General features: G+C 41.6%; 1 pseudogene; it reads left to right on the forward strand.

Annotated features, from left to right (window-relative positions):
- The first annotated feature begins 3,584 nt into the window (after positions 1-3,584).
- LOC102829242 lies at positions 3,585-4,864 on the forward strand (annotated as a pseudogene).
- The last annotated feature ends 3,777 nt before the right edge of the window (positions 4,865-8,641 follow it).

Below are 8,641 nucleotides of genomic sequence, written 5' to 3' on the forward strand. Positions count from 1 at the left end.
CCCCAAATAAACAAAACAGAGGGAATGGAAGCAAATACTCTTAAATGATGATGCACGAAGGAGATTGTAATCATTGCAATGAAACGATGGTGTTAAGCTGATGTTCTCCCATGTAAACTATCACTCAGTTCACAATAAAAACTAAAAAAAAAAAAAGTCAAGGGTAGGCAGACAGAGGAAGAAGGGGAAGAGGAATAAACAAACAAAAATAAGGAAAAGAAAAAACCAAGGCAAGTGCCATACCCAGAGAGGAGAAAACTCTGGGGCTTCCTGCCAGCCAAGGAGCTCACATGGTGAATGGGCATGGTATGAGAGGGTTACGCTCTAACCTTAGATGGAGGTCCTATAGGCCTACACATTTTCTGTTCTGGGCACCCAATCTGGAAGTAGTTCATGCAGACCACAAAGCAGCTGGGATCAAGGGCTTTCCATCCCAGAAGACAGTTGGGACGAGAGTTCCTGCTAATCCAAAGCCAGTTAGAACTGTCTCTATAGGTCTGGTAGAGGCCTTACCAGAATTTAGGCACTGGAATTGGTGCAGATAACTCCCAACTCACTTGCAGCTTCAACCACCCAGAGAGGAGGAGCTTTGCTCTGGGCCTACTCAGGTGGGTGCTGGCCACACCTCCGGTCAACAGGGTAGTGTAGGGCACAAGAAGCAAAAAACCTCTCCTGTTTTGCTCTGAACAGTGAGTGGAATGCCTCTGTGCTACCAAGCTAGTCTGCCTTCAAAGAGTAGCCCATGAAAGTTTAAAATAGCCATGCCCACCTGACCAGCCAGCACAGGTCACTTGTCAGTCTCCATTTTTTCCCCCTTGAGTCTGTTCAGCTTCTTTTCTGAGTGAGGGCGATGCCAGGGCTGTCCAGGGCTGGCTCTGAAGGTTTGGAGCACAGCTTACCTGCATCCAGGTCCTGGGGTTGGTGCAAATAACACACGACTCACTCCAATGCAGCTCACAACAGCACAATTCACCACCATCCGGGTCACACTGAGGGAAGGTGATCACAGGTGGGTGCTGAAGGTGATCACAGGTGGGTGCTGGCCATGCCTCTGGCCACCAGGGAAGTGTGGGGAACAAAAAACATTGCACCTTTATCTCTGTGAATCCAGTATGTTTCTGTACCACCAAGCTGCTGTCTTGTCTCTAAGTCCACTAACAAAAATTTAAGATAGCCATGCTGAATCTGGTCAGCTGGCACAGGTCATCAGTCTGTCTCCTTTATTTGCTGTGCCTGCTTAACTTCCTTTCCTAGTAAGCATTCATTCAACTTCTCTATCCCTTCATCTGAAACTCAGGGGTCCAGGACTATCACCTGCATTTTTTTCACTTGCCTTTCATATCTTTGTTGTAGAGAATCTGTGTAGTGTTTCTGCCTAGTCTGCCATTTTGCCCCCTCTCTCATCATGTAGGCTTCTTGATTTGGTCTATACACATCAGGGTGATACAAAAATTTGTCCCAACTATAAGTCAAAACAGCACTCCTATCAAACTAAATTGCTCAGCATTACACTTCAGAATTTGAATTAAAGATTCAGAGGAAAAATTTATAGAGCATCCGTTTGTATCAAACACAGTGGGTAGTTTTACAAGCACTTTTATTTGGTCTTTACAACAATCTTCTCTATAAAGGTTTACTTTTTTCAGCTGGCTGAAACAGGTCCCACCGCTGCTGCGGCCCAGTTTTCCAGCACTGATCATACCTGGGTAGTTCTGCGCAGGACTCTGAGCCTAACTGGCTCTGAGCACCTGGAGTCTGGTCTCACTCTTTCTCCTAAAAGGCTTATCATATCTGGGTAAGAAGAGGCAACATCGATGGATTCAAGCATGGCACCAGTAGTGAGGTTGGCCCAGGATCGGGCAGTGTTTTGTTCTGCTGTGCATAAGGTCGCTATGGGTTGGTACCAACTTGATGGCACCTAACAACAACAACAACATATATATATATTTGTTGTTAAGTGTCATCGAGTTGGTTCTGATTCATAGAAATCCTGTACAGAGTTTCCAAGGAGGGGCTGGTAAGCTTGAACCTCCGACTTTGCGGTCCAAACCTACCTTGCAGTCCAGTGCATTAACCCACATCGCCATACCAGGACTCCAAGAAGAGATATATATGAATCTGTGTTGAAAGAAGTACATCCAGAATGCTCCTTAGAAACCAGGAGGGCCAGACTTCTCTCTCAGACTTCGGACATATTATCAGGAGAGGCCAGTCCCTGAAGAAGGACATAATTCATGCTCAGTAAAGAAGAGGGTCAACTGAGAAGAGAAAAACCCCAACGAGATGGATTGGCATAGCAGCAGCAGTGCCAAGTTTGTTGCTCAAGTGTAGCAACAATTGGGAGATTGGCACAGGATGAGGCAAGTTTCGTTATGCTGCGCATAAGGTTACTAGAAATCAGCACACACTCGAGGGCACCCGCTGTGGAGCTGTGGGTTAATGTGCTAGACTGCAAAGTCAATTGAACAGAAAAGTTGGTGGTTAAAGTACATCAGTCGCTCCTTGGAAACCCTATACAGGGTCACTATGGGTCGGAACTGACTCGACGGCACTTAACAACAACAACAACAGCTTACATGTATGTAGCTGAAGTCCTGGTGTGGTGCTGTAGGATAAGCACTGGGCTGCAAGTAGTTCGGTTTGAACTGCAAAGTCAGCAGTTCAAACTCAGCAGCTGCTCTTTGGAAATCTTGGAAATCTATACGGGTTACTATGAGTCAGAACTGACTTGATGGGACTTAACAACAACAACAACACACAAGCACATATATTATTCTTTTCTTTTTTTTTTTTTGATTTGCACTACTACTCAACAATTAAAACAATTAATGCATAATTAAATACTAAAACACTTCATATTCATGATTCTACTCAGCAAGCTATAGATTATTTATTTTACCTGATGTTTTATTTCATTTGAGGGAGAGGGTGAAAGAAGTTTTGTAGTGAAGTAACAAACAAAGATGGAATAATTCCAAATTATAGGTAAATATTTAAGGAGCTCTGGTAGCGTAGTGGTTATGAATCAGGCTGTGAAACTCAAGGTCAGCAGTTGGAAACTACCAGCCGTTCCACGGAGAAAGATGAGACTTCCTGCTCCCATAAGAATTTACAGCCTTGGAAACCCTGTATACTGTCACTAAAAGTCGGAACCTACTCCACGGCACATACCCACCACCATCATTGTAGTTTTAAGGTCCCTGGGTGATGCAAACAGTTTGCACTTGATTATTAACCTAGAGGTTGGTAATTCAAACCCATCCATAATCATCGTGGAAGATGGAGATTTGCTTCCATGAAGATTATAGACAAGAACCCTCTATTAAGCAATTCTCCTTTAATATAGGGGTTGCTGTGAGTAAAAATAGACTTCATGATTGGATTGTAGTTTTAGATTTTCTTTTTTTTAGTGTATCAGAGCAATTTTTCCCAAATTTGAGAACTGCATGGAACTTTTAAAAGAAAAACATGTGCTCAGACGCCGGTTGGCCATTTAGTTTTAGTAGCACCGAAGTTGGCAGTGCAGGTCTGGTCCTCATCACCACTTCACAGTCTTATTTCGACACCAGGACTCCTAAAAGACCATGTTGGGTACTGAAGGCGGAGAGGGATTTGTGGTGAAGGTCCGGGGCTTGCCCTGGTCCTGCTCAGCTGACGAAGTGCAGCGTTTATTTTCTGACTGCAAAATTCAAAACGGGGCTCAAGGTATTCGTTTTATCTACACCCTTTATCTACACCAGAGAAAGCAGACCGAGTGGTGAGGCTTTTATTGTTCGTGAATCAGAAGATGAAATCAAATTGGCCCTGAAAAAAGACAGAGAAACTATGGGACACAGATATGTTGAAGTATTCAAGTCAAACAACATTGAAATGGATTGGGTGTTGAAACATACTGTTTCAAATAATCCTGACACTGCCAATGATGGCTTTGTGTGGCTTAGAGGACTCCCCTTTGGATGTAGCAAGGAAGAAATTGTTCAGTTCTTCTTAGGGTTGGAAATCGTGCCAACATTGCCAGTGGACTTCTAGGAGAGGAATAAGGGGGAGGCGTTTGTGCAGTTTGCTTCACAGGGTATAGCTGAAAAGGCTCTAAAGAAACACATGGAAAGAATAGGACACAGGTATATCTTAAATCTTTAAGAGCAGTTGAGCTGAAGTTATAACTCACTATGATCCACCTCGAAAATGTATGGTGATGCAATGGCCAGGCCCCTATGACAGACCTGGGGCTGGCAGAGGGTACAACAGTATTGGCAGGGCAGCTGGCTTTGAAAGGATGAGGCGTGGTGCCTATGAAGGCTCTGATGACTATAATGGCTATAATGATGGCTATAGATTTGGAGCAGATAGTTTTGGAAGAGACCTCAATTATTGTTTTTCAGGAATGTCTGATCACAGATGTGGGGATGGTGGTTCTACGTTCCAGAGCACAACAGGACACTGTGTACACATGTGGGGATTACCTTACAGAGCTACTGAGAATGACATTTATAACTTTTCACCACTCAACCCTGTGAGAGTGCACATTGACATAGGTCCTGATGGCAGAGTAACTGGTGAAGCAGATGTTGAGTTTGCTACTCATGAAGATGCTGTGGCAGTGATGTCAAAAGACAAAGCAAATATGCACCACAGATATGTAGAACTCTTCTTGAACTCCACAGCAGGAGCAAGCTGGGGTGCTTATGGTAGCCAAATGATGGGCGGCATGGGCTTGTCAAACCAGTTCAGTTACGGTGGCCCAGCTAGTCAGTAGCTGAGTGGTGGCTAGGGGGGCGGCTATGGTGGTCAGAGCAGCATGAGTGGATATGTCCAAGTTTTACAGGAAAACTCCTGTGATTTTCAGTCAAACAAGGAGCAGTGAACAGCAGCTACTACAATAGTGGAAGCTGTGCATCTGCAGAAGTGAATGGAATAGGAGGGATGTCTAGCATGTCCAGTCTGAGTGGTGGATGGGGAATAGAATCCTGATCACTGACTCCTTTTTTTTTTCCAGCAACTATTATTATTTATTATTTTAATGTTTTATTGTGAATTATGTGATAGTTTACATGGGCGAACATTCGTTTTACAGTCATCCTATCGTATATAGTTTCATTGCCATGGTTACAATCCCCTCCATGCATCATCAACCAACCAAAGGATATACACTACAAGCATGCCCCCCGGTCATCAGCACACAGACCCTTTCCCTCTCTGTGTCTAAAGTCCCCAACCGCTCTATCTCTCAATGTTATTGTCTCTGTTTCCATCTCAGGCATCACTGCTTCTCTGGGTAGGGTCCCGCTCTCCACTCTTCTCCCTTGATGGTCCCAGGGACTTCCATTCCTAGACTGAAAGGTTAATCACTCCCCTCCTTGCTATAATATGTCTGATCACTCACTTGGGCAAGATTTTTTTTTTTTTTAAGAAAAAGGAAAAATAAAACAATAGTTTAACAGTTTTGCAATACAAGCTTGTGAGATTCATGCTTACTCTTAAGTGGAAATCAGGATTATTTTAAAAAGATGTTTAGTGTTTTTGAACACATAACATTTATCTAGGTATAACAATAAAGTTTGAGCAAACAATAACTGTTAAACAATTTTCAGCTTTTCTCCAGTTAGTTTTAAGCAGTAAGCGTATTTAAGCAGTAAGCATATTTAGATTAAAGCAGTTCAGTTATGTTAAATGTTGTTTTTATACTATGTTATATTGAACACTGAATGCATGTTGAAAGACATGCCATTTTTGTAAAACTCAATTAAAAGTGAAACATTTAGTATGTTTATTAATTCTAGTTTTATTTAATAACTTGTAAGGCACGTAAGTTTAAGTCTTTTAAAGTCAACTGGGAAAATGAGATGCAATGCCAATACTTTAGGATTTTGATCTTGGTGTTTGCATGAAATTCTGAGGCCTTGATTTAAATTTGTATTGTGATTTCCTTTTAGGTGTACTGCGCTAAGTGAAACTTGTCAAATAAATCTTCTAAAAATGGCAAAAAAAAAAAAAAAAAACCCAAAGAATATATTATTACTTTAAGAAACAAAAGTATTACTCTACAAATATTTTTCAAATATGTTATCACTGCCAATGAGTTACATCTGCACATGAAGTGATTTTTCATGATCTTTACAAAGAAAAATCAATATTTACTATTTCTCACAAAATACAGCTAAGTCCTCCTCCCCACCACAACATTCAATGTGAGATCATTTGTACTAGTTACAGGTTTATTCCTCTATAAAACTTCCTGATCATATATAGAAGTCTTTGGAAGTCCTAACAGAGTAAAACAGCACATCAATTTACTTCTGTGTGGATTTAAAGTGACAAAAAAATCCCAGCAAATTAGTTTCAATGTATATGTGTAAAATTTAGCTAATTTGCCTTTCATTGTTTGGACTTTCTGGAAATGTACACTGCTGATATTGTAAGTACAGGAAAGGTCTTCAACATTAAAGTTTCTCAACTTTGTCTGGCACATGCTTTAAGCCTTATTTGTATTCTCAAGTGTCAAACACTTTGGGGTGAACTGATGGCCCTTCTCCCACCTGCAGAAAGCCATTTGATCCAGTTACCAGCAGCTGCAAATGTACTACAACCTTGTAAGAACTTTGCCCTCTGAAGATACAGCTGCCCAGAAATTTGAGTCATACATTTGTGATGAATCTGATTGCTTGCCATATGGTGTCTCAAGGGGTCTGGGATCGTTTTCTGCAAGAATTCAGTAGAATCGTGTTACAGTCTAAGAGAGGCACTGGGCACCGACACAAGAAACATACCCTGGCTGACTTTCCTAGGCGCCAGATGAAAATGAGGCAAAACATGGAGAGACTTGATTTAACCCATTACAGGGCAAAACAAGCTCAAAACAAAAACTTTGGAGTCCAAAGGACCGAGAGTAAGTCTATTTTAGAACATTGGGCAGACATTTCAGAGTGGTATTCTTTAATAATTCTATTTAGTCCTATAAAAGTTATTGTTTCAATAATATTGACCATCAAGAGTCTCATAGAAAATTTTTATTATTTTAAACACTGGAGGAATTGTGTCAAATTTCCTTTAGTGATGCTGTCTTTGGGTGGTAGAATAGTGACTGATTTACTCCTCTTGCTTCTAAATATATTTCTGTACTTCCCAGAGGAGCTACAATGATGTAAGAGTAGACACTTATGCTCAGGCTGAATGACTCCACTATGTCATACTTATGTGACCTGAGGTAAGTTACTGACCTCACTATATTTACATTTCCTTCTGTAAAATGGGGTGATAGTAACACTTGCCTGCATAAGGTTATTGTGAGGATTAAATGAGACCATTTGAGTAAAAAGTTTAAACAGTGTCAGGCACATAGTAATTACTTCCAAATTTTACCTATTATTATTACTACTATTATATTTCATAAGAGGAGCTCTGGTAGCATAATGGTTATGAGTTGGGCTGCTAACCTTAAGGTCAGCAGTTCAAAATTATCAGCCATTCCACAGGAGAAAGATGAAGCTTTCTGTTCCCAAAAAGATTTACAACCTCAGAAACCCTATATAATGTCACTATTGAGTCAGAACAGACATAACAGCACTTACCAACACATATTTCATTGATTCCAGGATTCACTTTTTCCTCTCATTTCAAACTTGTTTCTAATTAGGAAGTGTTTGTGGCATGACATGGTGCCAAGGACAGCCCTTTTTATGTCTTAGTGGTACAGGAAGTGGGGAGCATTTTAAGCGGATTGTATTATTGTGTCTTGGTGGAACAGACATTTTCCACTCTTCTATTTCCTTCTTTGTGAGGGCATGGCAATTGGCCCTAATCCTCTGCTTTTCTCTAGCTGGCTGCATAAAGCTGCCCCTTCCTTATCCAGTACTTTTGGAGCCGAGCTGCCTACAGGAACCTTCACTCGACTTGGCCCTGTTCTGTGGGGCCTGGTGAAGCTGTGGTATAGGGAGGAAGTAAGTTAAATCCAGGGGAGTGTTAAGCTCTGGGGCATTTGCAGCAAACTGAAGAACTAGATAAGGAACAGTATTGTTTTGGGTAACTAAATGATAGTGTTATATGGAAATGTTTGGTGGAGCCAGGTCAGGTTTGTTCACCTTGGCAGTTTAGTGCAGTAAGACTTTATATGGCTCTCTCCCTCTGGTCACAGATGACCATGAGGACATTGCAGAGTAAGCAAAAACTGCCTTGCTGTCCTCAGCAGAGGTGCAATCCCTAAGGGTAGCCTTGGACAAATCATGGTGCCTTGACTATGCAGGATGTTGCAACTTGTCCTTGGATTACATGAGCATTTGTGTTCCCTTTGGCCCCTTCAGGTTCCCAGCAGAGACCAATGGAGCCTCAGAGGGCTTTAATATCTGGGGGATCTGAGGAAGTAATCCAATTATAGGAAAAAATAGAGTCTGAAGATGCTTTTAAAGCTTTTGCTATTTTTAAACTGCAGTGCAGCTGAGTCGTGTGTGTGCAGCAGAGGGTTTCAATGAGGAGTGCTAGACTATAGTAGGAAACACTAGGTGAACTGTCCCCAACTCCATTCTGCATCTGGAACCAGCTGTGAAGGCGCTAACCATGAATCCATACAAGGCTTGTCTAGAGATTCAAGAATCATTACCCACCAGGTGTTTGCAATATGAATCAGATTAGAAAAGACCGGTGATCT

The sequence above is a fragment of the Chrysochloris asiatica genome, unplaced genomic scaffold (assembly GCF_000296735.1).
Source record: "Chrysochloris asiatica unplaced genomic scaffold, ChrAsi1.0 scaffold00143, whole genome shotgun sequence".
NCBI lineage: Eukaryota > Metazoa > Chordata > Mammalia > Afrosoricida > Chrysochloridae > Chrysochloris > Chrysochloris asiatica.